We start from the raw sequence: 14675 nt of genomic DNA, 5'->3' as shown, positions 1-14675 counted from the left end.
AGAAAATCAGTTCAGAGAATTATCCATAATACAGATCAGAAGGGCAAAGACACAAGAAATGAGAGAGGTACAAAGACTTGGAGAGAGAGGATCTAACAGACCCTCCCCAGAATTCTAGCAGGAGACATCCCAGTGAGGGTGACATTCAAAGAGACAATGGCTGAGAATTTTCCAACTCGGACAGAAGCAACCAATCTTCATATTCAGGAAGTCTAAGAAATCTCCAGTAGCACAGATAAAAAGATATTTACCAACATACCTCAGAGGCAAACCATAGAGCATCAGTATGAAGAGGAGAGCTTAAAAATAGCTATATTAAAAAGGAACAGCAATTAGAGAAGCTGGATTCTTAACAGCAAAAATGGAAGCCAGAAGACAATGGCATAATAGCTTCAGTTTGCTAAGGGAAAATTCAAACTAGAATTCTATACTCAGAATATTTCTCAGGGAGCCTGGGTGGCTCAGTCGGTTAGGCGTCTGACTTTGGCTCAGGTCATGATCTCACGGCTCGTGAGTTCGGGCCCTGCGTCGGGCTTTGTGCTGACAGCTTGGAGCCTGGAGCCTGCTTTGGATTCTGTGTCTCCCTCTCTCTCTGCCCCTCCCCCCCCCCCCCGCTTGTGCTCTGTCTCTTTCTGTCAAAAATGAATAAATGTAAAAAAAAAAAGATAACATCAGACTGGATTAAAAGTAAATAACATACTGTTAAACGAGGCATCATGACCCAAAAAGCTGCAGAGAGGATAGAGAAGCTGGTTACTGCATAAAGATTAAAGGTCTAGTTCACTGGGAAGTTGTAATTTTAAACATGCTTGTGCCCGGTAACACTGCATCACACTATTTAAAGAAAAACAGCAAATCCACCAGGAGAAAGAGATGAATCCATCAAGATAGTGAAAGATTCTGCCATCTCCCTTTCCGTTAAATTTTGGATCCAGAAGACAAAAATCCGTGAGAGAGAGATTTGAATAGCACAATTAGCAAGCACCGGAAGAAGCATGTATGAACAATTGGAGAGTACCTGTTTTTTTTTTTTTTTTTAGAACATACAATTTAATAAAATTGTCTACATGCTAGATCACAAATCTAGCTTTTACAAATTTCAAAGTTTCAGTATCCTATAGAATACACTTGCTGACGATCCAATTGTGGATCTAAATAGCAAACACTAGAAAATTATCACTCAGCATTCAGTGACTCAAAGACCTCTAGATGTTTTAGGCAGAAAAGGAATTGATTCTGGGAATTAGATGATTAGTCTCTTATAGTCAGCCTGGGTGACTTATAGTCAGGATGGGTCTTTTTAAAAATCCAGTCACTGTGTTTTTTTTGGTTGGAGGATTTAGTCCATTACATTTAAAGTAATTATTGATAGTTATGTACTTATTGCCAGCTTGTTAATTGCTTTCTGGTTTCTTTCTGTTCCTTTGTTTTGCTTTCATCTCTTGTGTCTCTTGTGTGTTGACTTTCTTTACTTGGATTCCTTTCTCTTTATGTATTTATTTTTGTCATTATTATAGGTTTTTGGTTTGTGGATACCATGAGGTTCATATGTAACACCTTATGTATACAGCAGTGTATTTTAAGTTCATAGTTGCTTCAATTTAAACACATTCTAAAAGTACCACATTTTTTACCTCCTCACCCATGTTTTATGTATTCGATGTCCTACTTAAAATTTTTAATGTTGCATATCCCTTACCTAACCAATGTAGATGTAGTTTGTTTTACTGTTTTTGTCTTTTAACCTTCATACTACCTTTATTAGTGATTGGTATACTACCTTTACTGTATGATTGCTTTTTAAAATGTTTATTTTTGAGGGGTGCCTGGGTGGCTCAGTCTGTGCTGACAGCTCAGAACCTGGAGCCTGCTTCAGATTCTGTGTCTCCCTCTCTCTCTGCTCCTTCCCCACTTGTGCTCTCTGTCTCAAAAATAAATATAAACATTAGAAAAAATTATTAAAATGTTTATTTTTGAAAGAAAAAGAGACTGTGAGCAGAGATGGGCAGGGATGGGCAGAGAGAGAGGGGGACAGAGGATCTGAAGCAGCTCTGCGCTGACAGCAGAGAGCCTGATGCAAGTCCTTGAACTCACAAATCGTGAGATCACGACCTGAGCTGAAGTTGGATGCTTAACTGACTGAGCCACCCAGGTGCCCCTATGATTGGTTTTAATAAGGAAACTTTCTCTTGCTTAAGTTTCTTCTGGTCATGTTTTTTCTGTTTTGCTTAAGGAGTCTCTTTAACATTTCTTGTAAGGCTAGTTTAGTGGTGGTGAGCTCCTTTAACTTTTGTTTGTCTAAGGAGATTTTTTCTCTCTTCTTCAATTCTGAATGATAACCTTGCCAGGTAGAGTTCTCTATGATTCCTGGACCTGGATGTCTGTTTTCTTCCCCAGATTGGGGAAGTTTGCAGCTATTCCTTTTTCCAATAATTTTCCTGCTTTGTTCTCTCTTTTCCTTCTGGGGTCCTTACAGTGAGAATGTTAGTATGCTCAATGTTGTCACAGAGGTCCCTTAACCTCACTTTTAAAAATCTTTTTTTTCTTTTTGCTGTTCAGTTTGAATGATTTCTGCTACCGTGTCTTTCAAATAGCTGATCTGTTCTTCTACATCTTCTAATCTGCTATTGATTCCCTGTAGCATAGTTTTCATTTTAGTTATTTTTCAGCACTGATTGGTTCTTTCTTATATTTTCTATCTTTGCTGAAGTTCTGAGTCTATCCATTCTTCTCCCATCTTTATGAGCATCTTTATGACCATTACTTTGAACTCTTTATCAGATAGATTGCTTATCTCTGTTTCACTTAGTTATTTTTCAAGGTTTTGTCTTGTTCTTTCATTTGGAACCTATTCCTCAGTCTCCTTTGTCTCTGTTTCCCGCCCCGCTCCCCCCCATGTATGTTTCAGCCTAAAGGGCTCCCTTTAACATTTCTCATAAAACCAGTCTAGTGCTGATGAACTCCATCAGCTTTTGCTTGTCTCTAAAGTTCTTTGTCTGCCCCTCAGTTCTGAAGGATGACTTTGCTAAGCAGAATAGTCTTGGTTGGCAGTTTTTCTTTTTTAGCACTTTGAATGTATCTTCCTGCTTCCTTCTGGCCTGCAAAGTTTGTGATGAAAAATCTGATGGGGTTGCTCTTGTATGTTATAATTTGTTTTGTTTTGTTTTTTACTGCTTTCAACATTTTTTCCTGACTTTAACTTTTGACCATTTAATGTGTCTTGGGTTTATTTATTTAAATTAGTTAATTAACTTAGATTTTATTTTTAAGTAATCTCTACACCCAATGTGGGGCTTGAACCCACAACCCTGAGATCAGGAGTCGCATGCTCTACTGACTGAGCCAGCCAGGTGCCCCTTGGGTTGGGTCTTAGATGACTCTTACAGATACTTTCTGGACTTGAATCTGGGTGTCTCTTTCTATCCCTAGGAAAGGGAAGACTTTGGCCATTATTTCTTTGAATAATGTTTCTGCATCTTTCTCTCCCATTTCTCTTTCTGGGATTTCCATAACGTGGATATCGGTCTTCTTGATGGTGTCCCAAAAATCCCTTAAGTCACCTTCACTCTCTTTCTTTTTTTATTTTTGTTCCTCTGCTTGGATGAATTCAGTGGTCATGTCCTTGAGTTCACTGATCCATTCTTTCGTTCGATTTCTTCTGTTTAAACCTGCTATTGAACTTTTCAGTTCAGTTATTGCATTCTTCACCTCCGTGATTTCTGTTTGGTACTTTTAAACTATTTTCTTTGCTGAAATATTTGTATTGTCCATGTATTGTTCCTCTGATTTTGGTGAGCATCTTTATGACTGTTATTTTGAACTCTTTGTCATATAAATCACTTCTCTCTCCATTAAGATTTGTTTGAGAATTTTATCTTGTTCTTTTGTTTAGAATATATTCCTCTTTTCCTTCATTTCCTTGGACTCAGTGTTGGTTTCTGGGCATTAAATAAAACAGCCACTTCTCCCAGTCTTGACAGAGTGGTCTTGAGTAGGTGATAAACCTCATCAAGGAGCCTGGCTCCTGGTTGTCCTTCATACCTTTGTGATTATCCAAGCTGTCTTCTTTGTTCCTAGTGGCTCCCAGTAGTTGAGGATGTGCCAAGACCCATCAGTGTCCCGAAGAGGGGAGGATCACAGTCAGTGCCTAGATTCAGGCCATTTGGAAGCCTTACTGACCTTTAGGCAGCAGCTGGAAAAATATGTAGGTAGGCCCCTTCCAGGGAAGAATTGTGAGGTAGGTATTTTTACTTGCTGCCTTTGCACTGGGCCTGGGCATACAGCTGTGGGAAGGTGCTTCTGAGCCTATTAAGAACTCCTTGCTTGCTATAGTCCTATGGGACTCTTGATGCAAGTCCCACTGGCTCTTGGAGCCAAGTGATCCAGGAGGCTCCTCCTCAGGTGGCAGCAGCAAACACTGGGGCACTAGATGTGTATACAAACTCCTTCCAGGGAACTACTGGTGACTTGGAGTGGGCTAGAGAGAAAAAGCAGGGGAGCTGTCCGTAGACCTCCTTGGTCTCTGCAGAGAAGCTAGCTCCTAGATGTGTGCTAAACTAGAAACCTTACCCTCAGACAGCAGTTACTGAAGTATGCAAATAGACCCGTTTTAGGAAAAGACTGGGAGATGGGCATTTCTGCCTGCTCCCTCTGCTCCGAGCGCTTGGGGGGATAGCCATGGCAAGTGCTTGTGCCTGTTTTTATCTGCTTGTTTGCTTACTGTAGTCTTGGGGATCTCATGGATGCAAGCCCTGTTGGCTTTCAGAAGCAGGTGTTTTGGGAGCCTGTCCTTCACACGAGACTCTTAAATTTGGGGCTGTAAATGTAGAGTCTAAACACTTTATTCATCAGAGAGAGCCTGGGAGTTGGGGATTCCCTCCAATTGCATGGCACTGTGCTGCAGTGGGGTTTATGGTGAGACTGTGTCTCAGCCTCTTCTACCCATTTCGTGTGGTATTTTCATTTGCTCACTGTGTGGCGGCCACTCAGGTGGTTTCTGCATTTCTCTCGGGGGGATTTGCTCCATGTGCAGTTGTTCATTCAGCGTGTTTGTGGGAGGAGAGGAGCTCAGGAGCCTCCTGTGTTGCCATCTTTGAAGACCGCCTGCGATGATGTTTACTTCTGTTCCACCTTTTAAATCATGTGTAGACGCATCTGGTGAAAGGACTTAATTCACTTTCAGCTGCAAGGGAATCTGACCAATGAACCTTTAACTTTTCAGGCTTTGCAGGATTAGAAGACGACTAGAAAGAGGTTTGGCATGGATGAGAAATGCCAATTTCCCAAGTCCTCCATAACTCATGGGTCAAAGAGAATAAAATCATGATGTGAATTTAAAATTATTCAGTATCAGACAATAAAATATTATCTATCAAAACTTGTGAGGTACAGTGAAAAAGACACTCAGAAATGGAAAGCTTAAATGTTTGTCGGAAAAGACCAACATTAATGATCTAAGATTCTAACTTGAAAACTTTAAGAAATAGCATATCCTACCTAAAGACATATAATAATTGAGAAATAATAGCAGAATTATTGACATAGCAAATAGATACAACAGAGAAGGTAAATAAAACAAATAATTGGTTCACAACAATAAAATAGATGTCTGGCAAAATTATCCCATATCAGGGAAGAAAAGGGAGATTAAATAAAAGGAATGAAAAGGGAAATAGTACTGTAGATGCTGTAGACATTATGGTAGTAAAAGGACATTATAAAAAAACTTTTTGTCAATACGTTTGAAGACTTTGTTTAAATTATTCATAGGGGTGCCTTGGTGACTCAGTCAGTTGAATGTCTGACTCTTGATTTCAGCTCAGGTCATGGTCCCAGGGTCATGGGTTTGAACTCTGTGTCCGGCTCCATGCTGAGCCTGGAGGTTCTCTCCCTCTACCCCTCTTAAGATTCTCTCCCCTTGCCCCTCTTTCCTATTCATGCTCTCTCTCTCTCTCTCTCTCTCTCTACCGAAAAAATTATTACATTCACAGAAAAATACAACTTACTTAAATTGACCCAAGAATATGTAGAAAAAAAATCTTATGTTACTTAAGTAAGTTGAAATCTGTTAATATGAGCCCTTAAAGAAAACATCAAATTCAGAAGGTTTTATAAAAGACTTTTAAAGTCTTTTATACTTTCAAAGCCTAGATAATTCTAAGTAAACCCTTTCACTTATTTCAACTTATTTCAGCAAGAGCTGGCTTTTTAAATATAACTATCCCTATTTTTAAATGTTGGCAACTATTGAAACATTTTTGTTGGTGCAGGCAAAACAAAATATGTCTGTAAGCTGGTTTTGGCCCATAGTCTGCCACTTTGCAACCCTTGATCTAAATTTTACAAAGAAGAGCTGATCCAAGTCATAGAGCAATTAAATTGGACGATTTAGGTCTAACATGAAGAAAACTTGCTGAGAGAATCGTGAGACATTCGCATGCATTTCCAGAGGTGGTTGTAGAAATAGTCTCTAAAGACTAAAAATCACATTTGACTATACTGTTCCTAATAAGGTGGACGTGCACTCCTACTTGGAGACAGGGGGATGGACAAGATGGTCTTTCAGGGTTGTGTCATGGACACTTTCAGCCTTTCTAATAAATGCAGTTTTCTTAATGTCTCTCTTCTGTATTTCCATCTGCTCCAATAATGAACACAGTAATTTGATGCTTACTGTAGACATTCTGACTTCAAGGGAAAGAACTATTATTATTTAGGTTTAATTTAGAGTCCACAATCTTCTATCCGATCCAATTACTTTCATTTCTTTTATTAGCAGAGGTAATCTAATGTAGTGATTAATAGCATGGACTTCAGAGCCAGACTTTTAGTTCAAATCCTGGCTCTACCATTTCATACCTATGGGACCTCTCCATACCTTAATTTCCTATCAGTAAGATGATAAGACAGACAGGATCCCTATTCTCAGAGCACTCACATTTTAGTTGTGGGAGACAATTTAAAAAGACAAATAGTTCATGTCAGATAGCAGATTCTATGGCCCTACCTTAGTCATGTCCGACCTTGACTGTGTGATTTGGTTTGGACAATGGAATAAGGCAGAAGTGAGGGTGCTCCACTTTTAAGCCTGGGCCTCGGGAGTTTTTGTGTGTTTCTTCTTGCTTTCTTGTACTTTTGCTATTTCCATGAAAGGGATATGCTGGCCTGGCATGCTATTCCCAGGAGATGGGTGAAAAGATAGGGGAGGCTGAGCTAAATTTAGCTAGACTCTTCAATTCTTAGCTGGCTATTGATGTGTGTGTAAGACCAGCTGAGCCCAGAAGAACTGCAGAACCAAGCTTGGCCAATATTTGGCATCTCTCCCGCTAACTGACAGATTGAGAACTAACAAATCATGGTGGCTTTAAGCTTCTGAATTTTTGGGTGTTTTGTTACACAGCACTAGCTGACAGCTAAATGTATTTATCAACGTCTACTAGAGGTCCTTTGTGCCCAAGAGTCTTTTAATTTTTAAAAAAAAAATTTTTTTTTACATTTACTTTTTGAGAGACAGAGTGAGAGTGTGAGCAGGGGAGGGGCAGAAAGAGAGGGAGACACAGAATCTGAAGCAGGCTCCTGGCTGTGAGCTGTCAGCACAGAGCCTGACACGGGGCCCGAACCCATGAGCTGTGAGATCATGACCTGAGCTGAAGTCAGACACTCAACCCACTGAGCTACCCAGGCGCCCCTCATTTAATTAATTTAAATAATACTTCATAATATTTAATGGAATTTTGATAGACTATAGTAAAAATATTAAAGTCTCAGTTTGTGTAGAAAAATTTGAAATGAAGCAAAAACCTATGTCTCTCCTCCTCCCCTCAACTCCAACCAAATTTTGTCAAGAATCCTATAACTTCAAGGTTGGTTGGTTGAGTACATTGAGAACTATGCCAGGTTGAGAAATAGAAATACTTGATATTTGTCTGGATCAACTTTAAAGTATGGAGTCTTCCGTAAGTGAGGTCACTATTGAATCCCTCACATAAAATTCAATGACCTTGGACCACTATCATTATCTCCATTTGACAGATAAGGAAATTAAGATGTGGAGAGGTTGAGATCACACAGCAAATGGCAGGTGCCTTCTAGGATGGCAAGCAATGCAGAAAGTTGGAGCAATACCAGTTACCTAAAATGTTGTTTCTTTACTGCAGAACACAGTCCAGGAATGTACAGTCACTACAGGTGATTTGACTCAGTTCTTTGCTCAGGCCGAGTGGGGCAGCCCAGGGTTACTGGGCCATGTGCCCTCTGCTATCTGTATTCAGGATCATGAATTTCTAATGATTATGACTTTGGTTTTTGCATATTCTTTTTTTTTAACGTTTTTTATTTATTTTTGGGACAGAGAGAGACAGAGCATGAACGGGGGAGGGGCAGAGAGAGAGGGAGACACGGAATCAGAAACAGGCTCCAGGCTCCGAGCCATCAGCCCAGAGCCCGATGCGGGGCTCGAACTCACGGACCGCGAGATTGTGACCTGGCTGAAGTCGGACGCTTAACCGACTGCGCCACCCAGGCGCCCCTGGTTTTTGCATATTCTTTATGGTCCTTGATGTTTTCAACATTGCATTTGGCATTCCTAGTAACATTCTCTGATCCCTGTATCCATGCTTTTAAAGTGTATTCTACCTTACCTATTCTCTTTGCTGCTTTGGATTAAGATTTTTAAATTCTCCAGCTCTATCTTTATCAGTTCTTTAGCATAAAGGTTTTACCTCTGCCCTTTGGGTCCTACAAACTTGGCCTAAAAAGGAGTTAGGTCATTTTTGTCCCCTCACTATACTTTCTTGGCTCTTCAATAAATTCCTGGCCCTTTGTGGCCCTCTAGTGGCTTCCTGATTTACTGCTTTATTTTATGACCTGCTCTCTGAGCTGAAAGCAGTTGTTGGAACTGACAGTTTTTTTTAAAGGATGTGCTGAATGACTGTATTTCATTTTTGACCAGATTCTGCCTCCTTTATAATGCTGTTATGTGTTTAAAGGATATACAGTCATTTTATTCAAGATTTGAAAATAATTAATGATAATTATTGCTGAGAACCCAAGGAAAGGTCTACTCTAATGTTTTGACCTCCAGTTGATCCCCGTTCTAATGGATATTTTCCTCTCAGTATTACTAAGGAGTCAACAAATCAGTCAACAAACATTTACTAACATTTACCAAGTACAGTAAAACCTTGGGTCGCAAGTAACTTGTTCTGCGAATGTTCTGTAAGACAAGCAAACATTGCTAATACATTTTACCTTGATAAACGAGTGATATCTTGCAAAGCCAGTAGTATGTGATGGCGAACATCACGTGATCACAACTGGACCGGTGGTGGTGGTGGTGGTGGTGGTTCTTGTTCTTTCTCTCTCTCTCTCTCTCTCTCTCTCTCTCTCTCCATGATTGTGGGTGATAATCTCCCATGCTCCGATGCTCAGTCTCAGGCCATGGTATTTGTCAGAAATTAGTGATTTTTTCAGAACATTGGAAGGTGCTTACAACTGGCACTAGTGTATTTTTTGTCGCTTCAAAGCACCCATGGACAGTCCTTTGCTTTTCTGTACAAGAGTAAGCTTAGGAATGCTTGCTTCATTCTAGGTCAGGCTGCCTGCAGATATAGACCCTGTCCTCTGCTCACCTTATTGCTGGTTACATTAAAAACAGTATATGACCAGAGTTTATTAATGCTGTACTGGGGTCAACATCTGTGCTAGCATACACAACGGCCCCCATGCAGAAAGATTCCATTGACCAGTAGATGGCAGTGATTCTGTTAGTGATAATGAGAGTCGTCCTACACAATAACCCTCCTCTTGCCTCACAGCAGCCACGAAGGTTTTTCAAAGGTAAGTGCAGGTTAATTTGTTTATTTTTCTTTATATTTTGTATTTTCTTTATTTGTATTATATTACAATATTGTAATCATTTTTATATGAATATTTTTGGGTCGTGGAACGAATCTTCAGAGTTTCCATTATTTCTTATGGGGAAATTCGCTTTGATTTGCAAGTACTTTGGATTACAAGCATGTTTCCAGAATGAATTATTCTCAGAAACTAAGGTTTCCCTATACTTCACACTCTTCTTAGATACTAGGATGCAGCTGGAAGGAAATGTCTTCCACTGTATTTCAGAAACAATTCTGCTATTATTCTCCTTAAAGCAACAACAAAAAAAATCCCCACAAACAACTTACATGACTTCTGTGAGGAGGAGGAGTTCATCCTGCCCTTTCTAATCCCAAATAAATCTATGCCACTTTTCATAGTGCTGGCTAGGCTAACTGCAATAAGATCACAAGTCATAGATGATCATGTAAAAAATGCAAGGTTTATTGCAAAGCACATTTTCCACAACAAATGTACAATGAGGAGATTCAGTTTTATACAGCAAAAAGTGAAACACATGTCCTAGGTGAAGCGTCTAGGTTAAGGGTTATGTAACAGTAAATCATCGTAGGTAAAGTAGAATTTCACAAGAGCCCTTGTAGCAAACAGCCCGATTTATGATTTGGCTTGAAATGTCCCTCATTCCACCTTGGCAAAGATCTATATTTTTGGTGTCCTTAAGATTTGCTCTGGGCTTGGCATTCTCAAAGCATTTGTGATGACAGTATTTTCATTTTCTTGAAGTTTCTTAGCCATTGTTGGAATGGAAAACCTCTGATTTCAACTATACTCTCAACCAAGGTTGAATCGACTTTCCGAGGTTTGTAGTTTTCTGTTTTCACACAGGCGTCGCACTGATATCCAAAGTTGCTGACATTAAGGAGCTTACGTCCTGGTAGGGGAGAGAACTGATGAACATATAAATAAATACATAAGCCCCTGGGAGCAGTGCCTGGGTGAAAGTCATTTGCTCAGAGCTGGTCAAATCCCACAGTGTTCTCTCCCTCCATTCCTAGATCCTTTTGCTTCCAAGGGGAATATTCACGTTCCTATTGGATTTAATGCCTGCTGTGGTACAAGCAACAGTTTTTATTTCCTGTAAGCATCTGCTGACCCTGACTGGCTTCCCTGGCCCTGGGTCCTGGAGGAATTAGAAATCTCGTAGTGACCAGTGCTAGTGGGAGGACCATTTCCTCATGCCGTCCCTCACCACGCGGACCTTCCCCTAGGAGCTCAGTCTCAGAACACTGTCTAGAAGGTCAGAACCTTCCCTTGAGTTTCTCTCTGCTCATTTAGGAGAGGTAGGAGGGGAGAGTCAGTCTTAGGACATGTTGGACACCTGCCCTTGTATTGCCTTCTCTCAAGGCCCTTCCCACAAAGGCCATCACCATGGGGCAGATCTAGGTGTTGTGGGGCCTGAAACTTAGATAATTGTGTGTGTCGGGGGTGCTCTTTGAGGAAAACAACATAAAATTAGGATAAATATTAGATATAAAAGTATTTAGAATGAGACATCAGTCATAACAAATGAAACATTTTTAAAGCTAGCACATAATAGAAACGTCACACAAATCGAGCAAAATAACAAAAGACATTTATTAACTGCCCAGTGTCCTTCTACAATATTTTTTTCCCTTCATTTGTGGCTGTTTACTCTCTGAGCGCATCTTCACATGTAAAATATTTTAGAATTTGTGAGAGATGACAGAAGGATGGTGCTATGGATTAAATGCTTTTGTCCCCCCACAATTCAGATGTTGCAGTCTAATCCCCAATGCGATGGTGTTAGGAGGTGTGGTCTTTGGAAGGTGATTACGTCTGAGGGCAGAGCCCTCGTGAATGGGATGAGTGCCATTATGAAAGAGGCCCCAGAAAGCTCCCTTGGCCCTTCTGCCCAGTGAGAACATGAAGAAAAGATGTCTGTCTCCGAACCAGGACGCAGGCTTTCACCAAACACGAATCTGCCAGCATCTGAAACTTAGACTTATCAGCCTCCAGGACTGTGAGAGATAAGTGTTTGTTGTTTAAGCCACACAGTTTCTGGTATTTTTTTTAAATGTTTTTTAAGTTCGTTTATTTTGAGAGAGGGAGAGGGAAAGGAAGAGAGGCAGGGAGGGGCAGAGACAGAGAGAATCCTAAGCACTGCAGAGCACATTGTCAGTGCAGAGCCTGACGCGAGCTCAAACTCATGAACCGTGAAACTATGACCTGAGCTGAAATCAAGAGTGGGACACTTTACCGACCGAGCCACCCAGGCACCCCTGTTGTATTTTCATTGCAGTGCCCTGAATGGACTAAGACAGACACCTACATCATTCCTTTCAGCATGGTTTGATCAAAATTCCTTTAAGAACAGAGTTTAGAAAAGTTATTTACAGTTTCATAATTCATTATTGGTAATGTTATTTATTTTTAATTTTTAAATTTAATTTTAAATGTTGATTTTTGGGAGAAAGAACAAGTGCATGCGAGTGGGGGAGGGACAGAGAGAGGGGGACAGAGGATTTGAAGTGGACTCTGTGCTGACAGCAGAGAGCCCAATGTGGGTCTCGAACTCATGAACCGTGAGATCATGATCTCAGCCGGAAGTCAGACACTTAACCGACTGAGCCACCCAGCCACCCCTGTTTTTTATTTTTTATTTTTTTTAATTTTTGGGAGAGTAAGAGAGAGAGCGAGTGGGGAGGGGCAGAGAGAGAGGGAGACAGAGAATTCCAAACAAGCTCTGTGTTGTCAGTGTGGAGCCTGATACGGGGCTCGAACTCATGAACTGTGAGAGCATGACCTGACCCGAAATCAAGAGTCAGTCAGATGCTTAACTGACTGAACCACCTGGGCACCCTGGTTATGTTATTTAGAATTTTAGAATTAACTTGTAAATTTTGGAAGTCCTCTAACAAATTTTTTCATGTATGAGTTATGAAAGTTGGAAGAATTTTCCATAGTCTAGCCTCTAGTTCTCTACATGTCAAACTTAGTTTCTCCCTAACTATCCATATACTTCCGGAGCTGCGCACCATAAGTCATGATCACACGGTCAAACACACAGCCTTCGGGTTCTCAGGTCATGACCCGGGTTAAATAGTCATGGTAGATGGTAGGAGTATTCCTGGAAGACCTCCTTATACTGGGACAGCTAACAACAGCTTAGCTCTATAGTGAAGTAACTGTAAACCACCTAAGTATATCCCACTAAACTCAAAGCAAATACATCCTCAGCTTCTCTGTAGCTGGACCCTCAGGGCCTGTGTTCACTCCAATATAATTGGCAGGAGAACTAGGAGAGGAAGTCAGAGTAGAAGCGACAGCGGTCTTAACCAGTTGCAGCTGAAATATCTTTCTTTGGCAAATTTTACAAAAACATGTCCATGTAAACCCATTACTAGGGCCTCTCCCAGGGCCTGGCAGGGGTCCATGCAGGTGAGGGGCCTGAAACCTAGGATTCACTTCATTCATGGTAAATACTTAACCTGCCCTTCGTGAGGAACATTTCTTCCAGCCTAGAATGATTTTTCAGCATCTATTTCGTATGGGAAGAATTCCTTTCTTCCCCTGTTCTTTACATCCTCTTATATGCACTCCCCAGCTCTTGTGGTGAGCTTCCTCATATCTCCACTGATAGCAGCTCTGTGAGGCCGTCAGCAAATTCTGAATCATGACAACTCTTTTTGGGCTCTTACCCTGGCCCTCCCCATTGTAGTTTACAACTCGTGAGTGTCTTCCCTTCTGGAGACAAGTCCTTTGGCTTCTGTGGTATAGCCCTTGCCCCCTCACCTGCTCTGATCTCCTCTCTCACTCCTCTGTTGCTTCTGTCTTAAATGTTGGTGTTCCTCCGGGTTCCATCCTTTCCCAACTTGTCAGTCTACTCACAGCCCCAGAGGGACGGCATCCAGTCCCATGATGACAGCCAGTACTCCCGTGCTCTGGATCCTGAGTCTAGGTCTCAGCCTAGGCTTTTGTAACCGTCCATTTGTGGCTATCTCTTTCCCTAGACTGTGGCCTTGAGGCAGGAACCACATGTTATTTAAGTTTGCATCCCCAGGACCTAGCAGGTACTTAATAAATGTCTGTGTGAATGAGTAAATGAGGGAGTGCTTGCTGGTGTAGCTTGGGTTACATATTCAGTTGGAATGTTCACCCACGTATGAAGTCCTATATGCAGAGCAGAAAGCATAGCAGTTGCAGCCACTCACTGTTTGTCCTCCCACTTAACTCTTCATCAGGGACGGGAAGCCCTAAACATGAGAAGAAGTGAAAAGAAAAGAACCCAGCAGATCAGTTCTGTTTCCCATGGAGATTAGAATAAAGACTGCAGTATTTTCATTAGAAACCCATGGAAACCACCCTCTACAGTCTTTCATTCTGAGTGATTCTGAAAAATTTGTTTTAGCAGTCTGGTGAATGAAGGCAAAGAAACATAGAGTTTCTTTAAATACTATTTTTTTTTTCCTGTTCGTGTACTGTTGACAACAACTTCAAATTTTCTTAGACTGGCATAGAAAATTAGATGGTATTTCTTTGTGCAACTAATAAGGTAAATTATTTCATGTGTTTTGAATATATTTTCTCCTTGAAGGCTGATTATATGCCTAGCTCTGTCTAAACACAAACTGCACAAAGAAAAAATATGCTTAAGAAATCCTTGTCCTTGAATAGCAATAAAATCTAATTTGTTTGATTTTTTTTAACTTTCCCCATCAATTGTTTGCTGCAATTAAAAAAAAGGGGGAACTTAATTGAATTAATACAAGATCTTTTAGGTAATAAAATTCTCTTAGGCTATATAATCAAACTTC

The 14675-nt window shown here is 40.7% G+C and overlaps 1 non-coding gene across 1 annotated transcript; it reads right to left on the bottom strand.

Moving 5' to 3' along the window:
- Nucleotides 1–3279: 3279 nt before the first annotated feature.
- Nucleotides 3280–3352, bottom strand: TRNAR-CCU. The gene has a single exon. It is a non-coding gene; the product is annotated as a tRNA-Arg (tRNA).
- Nucleotides 3353–14675: the final 11323 nt, after the last annotated feature.

The sequence above is a fragment of the Felis catus genome, chromosome A2 (genome assembly GCF_018350175.1).
Source record: "Felis catus isolate Fca126 chromosome A2, F.catus_Fca126_mat1.0, whole genome shotgun sequence".
NCBI classification, from domain to species: domain Eukaryota; kingdom Metazoa; phylum Chordata; class Mammalia; order Carnivora; family Felidae; genus Felis; species Felis catus.
This window is presented reverse-complemented; position numbering and strand designations above follow the sequence as displayed.